We start from the raw sequence: 16,483 nt of genomic DNA on the forward strand, positions 1-16,483 counted from the left end.
CACCGCCTTCAGGCTTTCTAAGGCCGTAAATTTTTGATTTCACTCTTCACTGCCTATCACAGTTTCGGAGGCCATGGAATGCCCAGGTGGCAAAAAACCCCCCCAAATGACCCCATTTTGGAAAGTAGACAGAAGCTATTTGCTGAGAGGTATAGTGAGTATTTTGCAGACCTCACTTTTTGTCACAAAGTTTTGAAAATTGAAAAAAGAAAAAAAAAATGTTTTTTTTCTCGTCTTTCTTTATTTTCAAAAACAAATGAGAGCTGCAAAATACTCACCATGCCTCTCAGCAAATAGCTTGGGGTGTCTACTTTCCAAAATGGGGTCATTTGGGGGGGTTTGTGCCACCTGGGCATTCCATGGCCTCCGAAACTGTGATAGGCAGTGAAGAGTGAAATCAAAAATTTACACCCTCAGAAATCCTGAAGGCGGTGATTGGTTTTCGGGGCCCCGTATGCGGCTAGGCTCCCAAAAAGTCCCACACATGTGGTATCCCCATACTCAGGAGAAGCAGCTAAATGTATTTTGGGGTGCAATTCCACATATGCCCATGGCCTGTGTGAGCAATATATCATTTAGTGACAACTTTTTGTAATTTTTTTTTTTTTTTTTGTCATTATTCAATCACTTGGGACAAAAAAAATGAATATTCAATGGGCTCAACATGCCTCTCAGCAATTTCCTTGGGGTGTCTACTTTCCAAAATGGGGTCATTTGTGGGGGTTTTGTACTGCCCTGCCATTTTAGCACCTCAAGAAATGACATAGGCAGTCATAAACCACTATACTATACTACTCTAACCACTATACTATACTATACTGACCACTATACTACACTATACTGTCCACTACACTGCCCCCCATAGTGACCACTACACTGACCTCCATACTATACTACACTACACTGTCCTGCCTACAGTCTCTCTCTCTCTCTCGCCCCCCCCCCCGGCCAGTAACATGACTCTCATTCACCTTCTTATCCTGGCTGCATCGATCCGGATGAGGAGGAGAAGACAGCGGCGGCTCACTTTCTTCTCTCCCCTGCGCTCTGCCTGCTGCCATGTTCAGTATCCAGCGCCCTGTGATTGGGTGTATGGGGGGTCATGTGCGGAGGCGGGACTTCAGGAGCGATCGAGGACAGGCCAGCCCTACGCCTCACATGACCCCCATACACCCAATCACAGGGCACCAGACACTTAACATGGCGGCCGGAGCCCGGGGACACAGAATTAGAAATTAGGAGGAGGCAGCCAGTGACACATACTGGCGCCCCCCTAAATATCGCGCCCGGGGCCACGGCACCCCCTGCACCCCCCACGCTACGCCACTGAGTGGTAGTATCTTTGTTCTATTTCTTTCTATTGTATATGTAATCTCTCCAAGAAGAAAATGTCTGTGCAATGTCAATATTTGAATACATGGATTGAAGTCCAAAACCAGCTGATATTGATTTGCAAATATGTTGGCACAAAATTGTCCCCAAAAAGTCACTCACTTGTGCAGAGTTAGTGTGTGCATACTTACTAAGGCTCCATGCACACTAGCTTAAAAAAAAAACGCTTCTAGCAGCAGCTTTAGAGCATTTTTTTTTTTTTTTTGCTAGAAGCTAGAAAAAAATAGTGTTATCCTATGTGTCAATGCACACTATTTTAGTCTAGAGGCATTTTCTAGGCTTCAGCATCAGCTTTTAGGGGCAGAAAAAAAAACTCTTTTGCTGAAAGTGCCTACATGAGGAAAAAAAAAGGTCTGTACCTGAAGCTGGCTAGTCATGTCCGACTCTTTGTGACCTCATGGACCATAACGCGCCAGGCTTTTCTGTCCTCCATTGCCACTCGGAGCTTGCTTAACTTCATGTTCATTGTTTCGATTATGCTATCTATCTATCTTGTTTTCTATTGTCCTCTTCTCCTTTTTCCTTCCATGTTCCCAGCATCAGGGTCTTTTCCAATGAGTCCTCTCTTCGCATTAGATGGCCAAAGTATTTGAGTTTAAATTGTCCTTCCAGGGAATATTAAAGATTAACTGGTTTGATCTTCTTGCCATCCAAGGGACTTTCAGGAGTCTTCACCAACCCCATAGTTCAAAAGCATCAATTCTTCGGCATTCAGTTGGACCTTATGGTCCAACTTTCACAGCCCAGCCATAGGTTACTACTGGGAATACCATAGCTTTGACTATACGTCAATTTGTTGGTAGTGTGATGTCTCTTATTTTTATAATGTTGTCTTGGTTTGCCATTGCTTTCCTCCCAAGAAGCAAGCGTCCCTTAATTTCATGGCTACAGTCACCACCTGCCGTGATCTTGGAGCCTAGGAAAATAAAATCTATCACTAAAATCCGCTCTGTAGCTGCCACAATATAAACTAAGGGTTGGGTGACCCCGCCCCCTTGTGACATAATCAATCGGGGCATGCTGGGTCACTGATGTCACAAGGGTGTGTGTGTGGTGCCTTGTGCCCCCTCCCCTTTGTTTATTTAGCAGCATCTATGAAGCTGAGCTGTCAGTCGATGGGTGCGGACCTTTTTTTCAGTGGCCACCGTTCATCGTGATTGATGTTGGATCCACCCCAGGGCACATTTTTTTTTTCTTAATAAAAGACTAGTCAAAAACTGGCTTTGTATTTTTACTTATTTTTACCACTATGTACCCCATATTCATTCACATGGGGGGGCCGTATATGGGGTCACTCTTGTTAAATGGGGCTTCCAGATTCTTATAAGCCCCCCACTCACAGACCCCACAACCACCCACCAGGTTTGTGGGGAAGAGGCCCTTGTCCCCCTGCCCCAAAGCAACCCCCATATTGAGAGTATGTGGCTTGGTATGGTTCAGGAGGGGGGCTCTCACTCGCTTTCCCCTTTCCTGGCCTGCCGGGCTGCATGCTCGTATAAGGGTCTGGTATGGATTTTGGGGGACCCCCCACTGTTTTTTCTTTTCATTTTTGGCACAGAGTTCCCCTTAAAATTAATACAGTTTTTTTAAATCTTTTAATGCCAGCTGTCTTGATTACATTAAGCTGTCAGCTGCAATCCCGCTGACAGCTGTTGAGTCATCATTTGTTAAGGGCACAGGCAACCACCCACTCCTTAACAACCCACTATACACTGCTAAATGCCGGCACAAAGACGGAAGAAAATGCTAATATAGAGCATTTTTTTATCCATAATTTTTCTGATTTTTTTTTCAGCTCCTAGTGTACATGGAGCATTTTGTATTAAATCATTTATGTATATTTTGTTTATCTCCCTTTGTGAGTATTATTTGTACTACTATAACAATTAATAACATTGTCTTTCATATGGAGGATGTGCTTTGTTCTTTTTGTTTCTATATACTGCAAACATCTATGTCTCTGTTAAAGTGGAATTCCACCCAAAAGTGGAACTTCCACTTTAAGCACTCCTCGCCCTCTTACATGCCACATTTGGCATGCAATTTTTTTGGGGGGGGAGTGGGTGCTTAGTTTTGAAGGGGACTTCCTGTCCCACTTCCTTGTTCCGGCTACAGACCTTCTAGGCGAGTCCTCCTCTCCCCCTAGGAGGCTCCTCCCTCTCGGCAATCTTCTGGGACACGTGACAGGTCCCAGAAGATTGTCTGCCCACTGGGAGAGCGCAGTGCGTAGTGTGCCCCCGGTCATGAACCCACAAGCTGTCACAGCCGGGTGCCCACAGTATCAATGGAGGCACTGAGGAGAGGAGGGGGAGAGAAGCAGGGCTCCGTGCGGCCGCATCGCTGGACCGTGGAACAGGTAAGTGTCTGTTTATTAAAAGTCAGCAGCTAAACTTTTTGTAGCTGCTGACTTTTAATAAAAAAAAGCCTGGAACTCCGCTTTAAGGGCTGCTTACAAATAATTTTTTAAGGACCGTTTATATTCAGGGTATTAAAATCATCACTATAGTATCATAAACAAGATTGTTTCATTCTAAGCATTCAGTAACATTAAAAAAGATATACTGTACATGGAAATAGATTTTCTCTGTAAACTAATTAGGTTTTACCTTTAAACCTGAATGGCAAGTCTCAAAGACACTACCTTGGACTGTCATCAAATGAGCTCTTTTAATGGAGCTGCTGAAATAAGGGAAAGGTCATAGCAGCAGATCCATGCAATTTGTTTTAGCCCAATGAAGACAGCTAAAACAGTATGGCTGTAAATAGTACTATGAAATGTAATTAAATACACAAAGAAAGGATGCACTAAAACACTAAAATGCTTTAGACAGTTACTTGCTAATTAAGAAACCATTCAATTTATTTCCACTTAACTACTTTTGTCCACAGTAAATATAAATCCTAAATGCGTTAAGCGCAGAGGCATTAAGTAGGATGAAATATGTAAAATACATTTTTACAAAGCGTTGAACAAATTACAAGATCTTTAGTAAAGTCTCAAAAGAAAAAATATACAGAAAACCTCTTCAGCATACAGCATTATAAAATGGAAAATGTTGATAAAACTAAACACAAAATTTAACAGACTAACATCTGTAATTCAGTAGTAAACAATGTCAAGCAACAGCAGCCTTGATAAATCTCGGGAGGCTGGGCTTTTGTCCTGAATCTCCTGGCAATAGTAAAACAAAAGAAGAACATGGCTTATGCCCTGTACACATGATCGGACATTCCAACAACAAAATCCATCTGATTTTTTCCGACGGATGTTGGCTCAAACTTGTCTTGCATACACACAGTCGCACAAAGTTGTCGGAATTTCCGAACGTCAACAACGTGGTGACGTACAACACGTACGACGAGCCGAGAAAAATGAAGTTCAATAGCCAGTGCAGCTCTTCAGCTTGATTTCCAGCATGCGTGGAACTTTGTGCGTCGGAATTGTGTACACACGATCGGAATTTACACAAATGGATTTTGTTGTCAGAAAATTTTAGATCCAGCTCTCAAAATTTGTGTGTTGGAAATTAAGATGGAAAAAGTCTGATGGAAGTAAAATAAATCGGAAAACATACAGTGTAGCGCTATGTGTATAAATAATACAAAATATAAAACAAGAAATTAGGCTCGAGCCATCTCTCAATGGCCAGCATATAAACAAGGAAAACTCCAAAATTAGATAAAGAGTGATTCAGTACAGTAAGTGCACTATATATTACAAAATAACAGGTAAAATAATTGCAATACACCAGTGAAGTGTGAAGACAAGACCAAATAATGGATAAAAAATCAACCAAAAAAGTCCATTAATGTTTAATTAATGTGTTCCTGATGAAAATCAAAAACCACCACCAACAGTCTCTGTGGGTTAACTGGTGAAGACACAAAATTTGGAAGGCTTCTGGTGAGTGAAGGGGTAAAGCATCAATTGAAATGAGACGTCTGAGTGTATAGCAGGACCGTCACCAAAGCATCTGAGGAGGCTTACCGGAAGCAGGGGACCTGAAAAGACATACGTCTTACAAGTCTCAAAACGCTTGTTTAGCCGCCAGGGCTGGCAGGATGGAACATCGGGTATCCACAGCTTCAAATAGAGGGGAAGGGAAGATCTGTCACAGCATCAACCGTCCAGACGTTTCAGCGGGCCAACGGGATGTTTGTTTAAAAACCATGAGAGAAAGAAACTCACATGGCGTGATATCGTTTAAAAAGCATGCGTTTATTAGAATAATAAAAAGAGAACACTCACATGATATAAATTCGTAAACAGCTCATAAAGTATCAAACGCGATGATCATAGGGAGTCCACCCAACATGTTTCGGCTAACGAGCCTTCATCTGGGGTGTGGAGCCCCCCTATCCCACCGCTATTTAAACTGGAAATGACCCCCACTGGGAGTGTCACAACCCAGGAAGTGACCGAATGACGTCACTTCCGGTTCTCGGATTGATGTTAATATATATACAATGTGTGTAAAGTATATCCCATAGATAATGTAATGGGCGGTAGTTTATACCACTGGCCCTACATTTATAACTCAGAAATGAAGATAAATGAAATATAATTAGTGGTGGTGACATTATGGCCGGCCGATCCGGAAGTGCTCGGGGTATAAACCAAGCCTCCTTCTCGGCCCAGCCAAATCGTATAGGACAGAGCGCCCTCGCGCTCCGCCCACTAAGCTCGGCCGCACCCTGAGGCCGTGCGCAATAGCGGAACTCACAAAGAGGAAGTCCGCCTGCGCACCAAGCCTCATTCTCGGCCGAGAGATCCTATAGGCCGGGGTGCCATCACACCCCGCCCCCGGATCCCACGTATTCGGCCTGTACAAAGAATACGGCCTGCCTCCATTGCTTGCGGTCCGCGCACATTCCCATCACAGACCCGAGCCTCTTGTCCATGACAGCGGCATAGGTATTTCCTGTGTGGGAAGCCGCAAATGGATAAAGAGGACCGGAACTGAGTCACGGCGCTCTAACAAAGGGAGGAAGTGTCAGCAGAGGTGAAACACATAAAAATTATACTAAAAAGCAAAAAACAAATGCTAAAGGTCTGGAGATCCAGCCAGGATAAAAATATTGGTAAAAATGCCAAGGAAGGGTAAAAACACCTAACAGAAAGTTTATCAAACTTGTATTTAAAAAATGTGTGTGACACTGCCAATGAGGGACACCCTCCACATCCTATATACTACAACGTATGTGAGGGGAACCAGCAGTGACAATCATACAAGGGGGGAAACATCTAGCACTTTAGAGATATAAAGATAACACAATTTAAGGCGTTAATAACCAAAAATCAACGGCTGGCGATGATGAGCCCTTGTAGATGTATATAGAGAGATTCATCCAGGGAGTGCAAAAATGGAATAAGAAATAAATAAAAAATAATAAAAAATTTTGAAAAATATTAAAAATAATATATTCAAAATTAAAATTAAAAATTAAAAAGGATCCTGAATATAATGACTAAGCCTGATTAATAAATGAGTTGATGTCCCACTCTACGTTAATACCTTGCGGAAAGTGGGAACCCAACTCATAGATCCAGTAGGTCTCCAACCTGGAGACCCCCCTAAGTGTTGACCCACCCCGCCAGGGGGCCACGTATTTGTCAATAATAAGGAACTGAGTGCCCTCGGGGTTACGATCATGGAATTCCCTGTAATGACGGGGCACAGTGTGCTTGATACTACCTGCCTTAATAAGATTAATGTGCTCGGAGACTCTTGTAGTGAACGACCTAATCGTCCGTCCCACATATTGTTTGCCACAGGGGCAAGTCAAGAGGTAGACTACCCCCTTCGTAGCACATGTGCAAAAATGCTTAATCTTGTGGGTGCGACCGTTCACCCTAGAGGAAAAGGTATAACTGGCACGTCTACCGCTGGTATTATACTGACAAACTAAGCATTTTTTGCAAGGGTAGAACCCTATCAGGTTGTGAAAAAAGGACGGTTTAGTTGGAGGATTAACCACATTAGGTGCCAACTTGTTACGGAGGGATGGAGCTCCCTTAAAGACTACCTTAGGGATTCTGGGCAATCTAGGGCCCAAGATCTTGTCGGTTTTTAAAACATCCCAATGGTGTTCGAAAATTCTTCTGATATGTTTGTGTTGAAGGGAGAAAGATGTCATAAAGGACCATTTAAAGTCCTCATTTACTTGTTTAGGTTTGTCCTCCAAGAGTGATTGGCGATCAACCAAACTAGCATTATCTATCTCCTTGTCTAGGTCTAGAGGTTTGTATCCCTTTTCTAAAAACCTATTTCTCAGGGACGCTGCCTGGGTCTTGAAGGTGTTGAGATCACTGCAGTTCCTGCGTAATCGCAGGAACTGGCTCTTGCGAACTGATCTGATCCAAGGGACGTGATGGCAGCTATCGGTAGGGATATATCCATTCCGATCGGTGGACTTAAAGTATGTACTAAATACAAATTTACCTTCCCTTCTATCAATGACCAGATCCAGAAAATGGATAGAGGTTGCACTTGCCTCAAAGGACAAAACAATATTTCTATCGTTGGCATTAAGGTTCATAAAAAAGTCTGCCAAATCGTCATGGTTCCCAGTCCATAGGAGGAGGATGTCGTCTATATACCGCGCCCACAACAGGAGGTGTGGGCACTGCATATTATAGACGACATCCTCCTCCCACTTGGCCATAAATAAATTGGCCAGACTGGGAGCGAACTTTGCTCCCATCGCGACACCCTTATGTTGGCGGTAGAATTTCCCATCGAACCAGAAATAATTGTGCTGGGTTGCAAATTCAATTAGCTCAACGATGTAGTCCACCTGAGGTGAAGCGAGAGAAGCATCTCTATCAAGAAAACACTTGACTGCATCAATACCTCTACTTTGCGGAATGCAAGTGTAGAGAGATGCAACGTCCGCGGTTGCCATAATCAGGTCACCTGAATGGGAAATCTTAGAGAGTAATTTGATCACATCTTTAGTGTCCTTTAGATAGGACGGCATCCTGGCAACTGATGGCTGGAGGAAATAATCAATATATTTCCCAATTTTAGAGGTGACCGAGTCGATACCACTAATTATTGGTCGACCTGGAGGATGTAACGGGTCCTTGTGGACCTTGGGCAGGTAGTACATAACAGGTATGCGCGGAGCTAATGGGACTAGAAATGATCTCTCCTTTTTATTTAAAATATAAGAATTAAAACCTTTGGATACCAATCCTTGTAGCTCTTTTTTATATTTAAGTGTAGGGTTACCGGAAAGTTCAATATACGTTTCATGGTCTCCAAGGATACGATGCATTTCCTGGATATAATCTAATTTATTCAATAAAACTATGCCACCGCCCTTGTCGGCGGGGCGAATAACTAAATTTTTGTTCTCACATAGTGTTTTTAGGCCTGCTGAAGGTAGAGGGTTGTAGAATTTACGTTTCAATGGGACATTGGCTAGATCCTTCAACACTAGTTCCTTGAACAGATTAATAGCTGGTGGAAGTTGTGTTGGAGGACTAAAAAGAGAGGGGTTGGATAAACCCGAATGAACAGTGCCAGACATTGCCGCCCTGGCCATATTCCTAGAGGGGTTGGAGATAATATACCTCTGGACATTAATTTTCCTGATGAACTTTTGAATGTCGATAAAGGTATCGAACTTATTTAATTTGCACGGAGGGGCAAACTTAAGACCCTTATTCAAGATGATTTTCTCTTCATTAGTGAGAATAGTATCACTAAGGTTAAACACCCCCTGGCAGGTTAAATTCTTTGCCTTTTTTCGTCTCTGGATCCTCCTCCCTCCTCTGGACCCTCCCTTGTTTCCGGACCTCTTTTTTTGTTTTGGGGGTCCTCGTGAAAACCCTGAGTGGTCCGTGGTCCGGAGTAGGGTTGTTTATAGGGGGATTGACCATATCCAGCATTGGGAAACGGGTAGATGTTTTCATTATAATGGTCCCGCAAGGGGGAGTATCTATTATATGTGGAAAAAGGGAGATGCCTATAATGAGGTGGGTTCCGATGTGGAGAATAATGGGGAAAATCATAACTACGACCCGGAGAGCCCCTATGATAGGAGCTGTCTTGATCATAGTAACGACGTTCATCTTGCCCACAGTATTCACCCCTATTTCCACCTCTGCCCCTACTCCTAGAGTAGTAGCCTCTGCCTCTCGGTTGTTTTCTAGGGGAATGCGTGCTGGGATGTCGGCCCCTACGTGAGGAGGAACCTGCATCCTGGACTCGACCCCTATCAGCAGAGGATTTTGGGCGGACAGAAGGTTCCCTAGAGGGGACTGCTAAATTAGTAATCGGGGAATTGGTTTCCATTGCAGCCTCTAGGGTGGGTGTTGTGATAGATTTCTGCCATCCAAACACTTTACCTGCCTTATAGTCGCCAATATCTCGGGAATACTTTTTATGTTTTTTAGTTCTTTGTTCTTTGTCTTCCTTTACAAGGTGAGCTTGCAAGTTGGATGACAGAGTATTATATTCAACCAAGTTTTTGAAAGAAAGTAGTTTATCTTTAAGCTTCTTAATCTCTCGATCTAAGATGGTAAGTCGAGTCCGCTTCCTTGAGATGAGAAAATCTAGGAACTTGATACCAGCATCGTTAAAATATTTAAACCAGGTATCAAGTTCAGATTCGCCCTGTTGAGGGTGAACATCCCATCTAAGGCTCCGTGGGATCATGCCTTCTGCCACATATTGCTCTAAGAAGACCAGATCCCACTGGAGGTGGAGCTCAGAGACCATAACATTTTTTAACCTCAAAAATAGTCCACCTATTTCTGTGTCATTGGAAGTGGCTACAAAAACACCCTCGGTATTTACTACTCTAGATGCACGATAGTCAAATATATCCATAATAAAATGAATATGGGCTGCAGCTATACCAGATGTCTAGTGAGTGTTGGGATCAAAAAAGGGGGAAAGGGTACAGCGCTGCTCCAATGGTGTTTAAAAGATGGTTACACACTAAGCGGCTAACACATCTCTAAGACATAGATAGAAGTAAAATAAATCGGAAAACATACAGTGTAGCGCTATGTGTATAAATAATACAAAATATAAAACAAGAAATTAGGCTCGAGCCATCTCTCAATGGCCAGCATATAAACAAGGAAAACTCCAAAATTAGATAAAGAGCGATTCAGTACAGTAAGTGCACTATATATTACAAAATAACAAGTAAAATAATTGCAATACACCAGTGAAGTGTGAAGACAAGACCAAATAATGGATAAAAAATCAACCAAAAAAGTCCATTAATGTTTAATTAATGTGTTCCTGATGAAAATCAAAAACCACCACCAACAGTCTCTGTGGGTTAACTGGTGAAGACACAAAATTTGGAAGGCTTCTGGTGAGTGAAGGGGTAAAGCATCAATTGAAATGAGACGTCTGAGTGTATAGCAGGACCGTCACCAAAGCATCTGAGGAGGCTTACCGGAAGCAGGGGACCTGAAAAGACATACGTCTTACAAGTCTCAAAACGCTTGTTTAGCCGCCAGGGCTGGCAGGATGGAACATCAGGTATCCACAGCTTCAAATAGAGGGGAAGGGAAGATCTGTCACAGCATCAACCGTCCAGACGTTTCAGCGGGCCAACGGGATGTTTGTTTAAAAACCATGAGAGAAAGAAGCTCACATGGCGTGATATCGTTTAAAAAGCATGCGTTTATTAGAATAATAAAAAGAGAACACTCACATGATATAAATTCGTAAACAGCTCATAAAGTATCAAACGCTGTGATCATAGGGAGTCCACCCAACATGTTTCGGCTAACGAGCCTTCATCTGGGGTGTGGAGCCCCCCTATCCCACCGCTATTTAAACTGGAAATGACCCCCACTGGGAGTGTCACAACCCAGGAAGTGACCGAATGACATCACTTCCGGTTCTCGGATTGATGTTAATATATATACAATGTGTGTAAAGTATATCCCATAGATAATGTAATGGGCGGTAGTTTATACCGCTGGCCCTACATTTATAACTCAGAAATGAAGATAAATGAAATATAATTAGTGGTGACATTATGGCCGGCCGATCCGGAAGTGCTCGGGGTATAAACCAAGCCTCCTTCTCGGCCCAGCCAAATCGTATAGGACAGAGCGCCCTCGCGCTCCGCCCACTAAGCTCGGCCGCACCCTGAGGCCGTGCGCAATAGCGGAACTCACAAAGAGGAAGTCCGCCTGCGCACCAAGCCTCATTCTCGGCCGAGAGATCCTATAGGCCGGGGTGCCATCACACCCCGCCCCCGGATCCCACGTATTCGTATTTTGATTTTCATCAGGAACACATTAATTAAACATTAATGGACTTTTTTGGTTGATTTTTTTATCCATTATTTGGTCTTGTCTTCACACTTCACTGGTGTATTGCAATTATTTTACTTGTTATTTTGTAATATATAGTGCACTTACTGTACTGAATCACTCTTTATCTAATTTTGGAGTTTTCCTTGTTTATATGCTGGCCATTGAGAGATGGCTCTAGCCTAATTTCTTGTTTTATATTTTGTATTATTTATACACATAGCGCTACACTGTATGTTTTCCGATTTATTTTACTTCTATCTATGTCTTAGAGATGTGTTAGCCGCTTAGTGTGTAACCATCTTTTAAACACCATTGGAGCAGCGCTGTACCCTTTCCCCCTTTTTTGATCCCAAAAAGTCTGATGGAGCCTACATGGTCGGAATTTCCGACAACAAGCTCCGATTGCACATTTTCCATCGGAAAGTCCAATCGTGTGTACAGGGCATAAGGCTACATTGTAATTTTTGTACTCAAATTATATCCAGCTTTTGAAAGCTCACCAGCAATAACAGGTTGGGTTTCATTCAATGTTGTTATGTGTTGAAGTGCTTGAAGAGGCTGAAGGTTTTTACCTTAATACGTTCCATTAAAGTAGTTGTAAAAGCTGAAGGTTTTTTACCTTAATGCGTTCCATGCATTAAAGGAGTTGTAAAGGCAGCAGGTTTTTTATCTTAATGTATTGTATGCATTAAGATAAAAAAACCTTCTGTGCAGCAGCCGCCCCAGCACCCACTAATACTTACCAGAGCCCCCTCTCTGTCCAGCAATGTCCATGAGTCCCTTGGCCACCCGGGCACTCTCTCTCCTGATTGACTGAGACACAGCAGCAACGCCATTGGCTCCCGCTGCTGTCAATCAAAGTCAGTTATCCAATCGGGAGGGGTGAATGGCAGTTCCATGTCTAAATGGAAACACGGAGCTGCAGCTGGGCTCAGGTGTCCCCATAGCCAGCTGCTTGCTGTGGGGGCACTCAACAGAAGTGATGGGCCAGGAGCAGCAAATGGATCTGCTCTGTGCAAAACCAACTGCACTGGTTTTGTTTTTGCACAGAATGGTCCCAATCCTCCTCTTCTGGGGTCCCTCAGTGGCACTCCTGGCTCCTCCTCTTCTCGAGTGCCCTGTTGGAGAGCCGCTCTCCCTTGGGGCACTCGTGCAGGAGCGCTCCCGTGTCCTGCTGCTGTGTCCATTGACACAGACAGCAGGACTTGGCCCCGCCCCTGGCTCCCGCGTCATTGGATTTGATTGACAGCAGCGGGAGCCAATGGCTGCGCTGCTATCAATCTATCCAATCAGAACCCGAGACACCAGCTGGAGCTGGTGTGCTCGTCCCTGTCGCTGGAAAGACCAGGTTCAGGTAAGTAAAAGGGGAGCTCTGGGGGGCTGCTGCATCACAGGAGGTTTTTCACCTTAATGCATAGAATGCATTAAGATGAAAAACCTTGAGTGTTTACAACCCCTTTAAGGTAAAAAACCTTCTGCATGAAGCTCCTCCTCATACTTATCTGAGCCCGATCTTGATCGAACTGTGCTCTCTCCACTTTCTTCCTCCTCATTGGCTCAGAAACAGCAGCAAGAGCCATTCAGCCAGTGATGAGGCCTAAGCCATGCTCTGTGTGCTTATGGACTCACAAAGGTGCCTTGGGAGCAAGCCCGCATGAGTGCCCCCATAGCAAGTGGCTTGTTATGTTAGGCACTCGGTTGGGGGGGTGGGCAGGAGTACAGGTGAAGGACCACAGAAGAGGAGGATCAGGGCTGCTCTGTGCAAAATCATTGCACAGAGCAGGTAAGAATGACATGTTTATTATTTTTTAAAAATACAATTTGATCAGTTACAATCACTTTAAAACACGTCCGGACCAGAGCCTGATACACAACAAGCAGAAGAGAAAAACAAAGCCACATTTTTATTGCTTATAAATAGCAGTGTTGTGGTAGACAAAGTGGATTACAGTGTGTTATTCAGCATTCCATGACCAGATCTTGAGGTTACTATTAGGCTACATGTACACTGGCCACCCCTAAACGTAACTCTCCTGGCAGCAGAAAAACGCTAAATGCGGCAAAAAAGCGATACTGTAACATTTCAGCAATTTTGACACATTTGTGTTTTTTTCCAAAATGTTCCTCCCCTGAATGCGATTCTTCTGTATTCAGGAGAGGGATATTTAATGGCCCCTAAACTCTGCTGCTCCTAAACTCTGATAAAAGCCTATGTGCACATGGACACATAGACTTTTATTGAGATGAGTTCAGGGGCTTTGGCAAAAAAATACCAAAAGCTTCTAAACTAAAGTTTAGGAGCAGCAACCTACATGAGGCCTTAGAAAACACAAGAAATAAGGTTACAACAAGATGTAGGTGTATTGGGGGTTTGATACTGTATTTGGTTAATGTATTTGGTTAATGTATACTCACAATGTGAATGGAAGAGAAACAAAGTGTGAGCTAAAGCCCCCTTTCCCAATGGTGTACTTTTGCCTGCGCTAGAAAGTATTTTTCCAGCCATACAAATGCGCATCAGAATGATTTCCCTTTAAATCCTATGAAACTTTTCACATCACTGTGCTGCATTTGCCGTGTTTTCTGAATTGAATTCTGAAAAGTCCTGTATGCTGCATATTTGATCCGCTCTCCAATACTGCACCAAAGATGCAACTTCCATTGAAGTCAATGGGAATGGCATATAAAATGCACCAAAAATACATCCAGGGTGTGTTTTTTGGTGCATTTTTGGGGTCACATGCCACTTAAAAAAAATCTCTGCTCTGTGCTTGCACTGCTAGCTGGAACACTCCAGAAGAGAGCAGCTTGTTGACCACCATGGAGGTAGAGGGGGGCACTGTATGTTTAGGTATATGCTTGTTGTTAATGAACCCGCTGCAATTCCGGGGTGTATCCTTTGGTTTAACCATTCTAGCAAACAGCCTTTATCGCAATTTTGAGTTTATCAATGGAGTGAGGAGCTCTCGGCAATGAGAGGCATTTCTTCGTTGTTACCATCTAATAACGCTATGCTGTATAACCCACTTGCTGACGCTAAGGGTCAGTGTGTTTGGGTGATGGTGATGTGCTCTTTCTCCTTTTACATCTACAGAGATTTACTATGAACTAATTCAAATTGCCTAAAAACCTGGAATCTTTTTGGTTCAATTTATGGACTTTTTGAATATGATCTCTCTATAGCACTACACCTATATCCCAAATACCACAGGCAGGCAGCTGCAGTATTTACAGTTAGTGTACTGTGTCCTCTGCACAGTGTGCACCTAAAGCTACCTGAAGACAATTGCTGTTGTTCTGATCCTATTAATACCACAGGCAGGCAGCTGCAGTATTTACAGTTAGTGTACTGTGTCCTCTACACAGTGTGCACATAAAGCTACCTGAAGAAAATTGCTGGTGTTCTTCTGATCCTATTAGTACCACAGGCAGGCAGCTGCAGTATTTACAGTTAGTGTACTGTGTCCTCTGCACAGTGTGCACCTAAAGCTACCTGAAGATAATTGCTGGTGTTCTCATACTAATACTACAGGCAGGCAGTTGATTCTGCTAGCTGCAGTATCAGTATATATATGTAGAAAGGCCAGTATGGTGGCCTGAATTTATGGGAGGAGCCCGGGGAGTATTTAACCAGCCCGCTCGCCTGTGGTCTTTGTCGGTTTCCTGTGTGTGATACGTTACGTCACTAGGCCGACTCTTCCAACTCGTTGGCGTTTGTGAGTTGCGCGTTTGAAATTTCAGCGGCTTTCCATTCCCGATCGCAGTTTCTGAGAGGCTTCCATTCCCGTTCGTAGTTTTTCGTACAAACGTGTCTGGCTCGGCTGTCGTAGGTAGGGTTTCCTTGACATTTCTTCATTTCATGTATCACCATTTGCTAGCTACCGTGTGTTGCTCAAACCCCGATACGGAATTTATGAGTCATTCCTTAAGAAACCCTGCACGTAGCCGTAGCACTCAGCCACCGATTTGTTCCTCTATCATTTCTAAAACATTTTTTCATTCATTTTTATGTACCTCACTCTGATTTGAATCCAGTTGCGTCCGCTTCGCACCTGTTTGTCCAGCCATGTCTCAGTTGTTCTTGTCCCATGTTTATACCATGCTCCACAGTCCGGTTCGTTATCAGTCGCAATTACGGCACATAGATTCGTGCCTCTGTCATGGCTTATCATTTCAATCATTACACTCATTTCACTCATTTCACCTCATGTACCGTGCTCCGATTCGAATCTAGTCGCATCCGAGATGCACTGATTCGTCCCCGTGTGCCCCAGTTGTTATTTGGCCTCATTTCAGTACATGCTCCAGAGTCCGGTCGTTGTCAGTCGCAGTTTGTGGCTCACTGATTCGTGCCTCTGTCATGGGAAATCATTTCACCGTCACGTATCACGTCCTGCTTCGAATCCAGTTGCATCCGTGATGCACTGATTCTTTCCGACGTGCCCCAGTTATTTTTTGGCCTAATTTCAGTACTTGCTCCAGAGTCAGGCTCATTGTCAGTTGCAGTTTACGGCTCACCGATTCGTGCCGCTGTCATGGGAAATCATTTTACTGTCACGTATCACGTTCCGATTCAAATCCAGTCGCATCCGTGATGCACCGATTCATTCCGGCGTGCCCTAGGCATTTTCGGTCACATTTCAGTACATGCTCCAGAGTCCAGTTCGTTGTCAGTCGCAGTCGCGGCATGACCGATTCGTGCCTCTGTCATGGCACGTGCCTCTACCATGACAAATCATTTCATTTATTTCATCATTTCACTCATTTCACTGGCACGTATCGTGCCCTGATTCG

Source organism: Aquarana catesbeiana, linkage group LG08, assembly GCF_042186555.1.
Source record: "Aquarana catesbeiana isolate 2022-GZ linkage group LG08, ASM4218655v1, whole genome shotgun sequence".
Taxonomy (NCBI): Eukaryota; Metazoa; Chordata; class Amphibia; order Anura; family Ranidae; genus Aquarana; species Aquarana catesbeiana.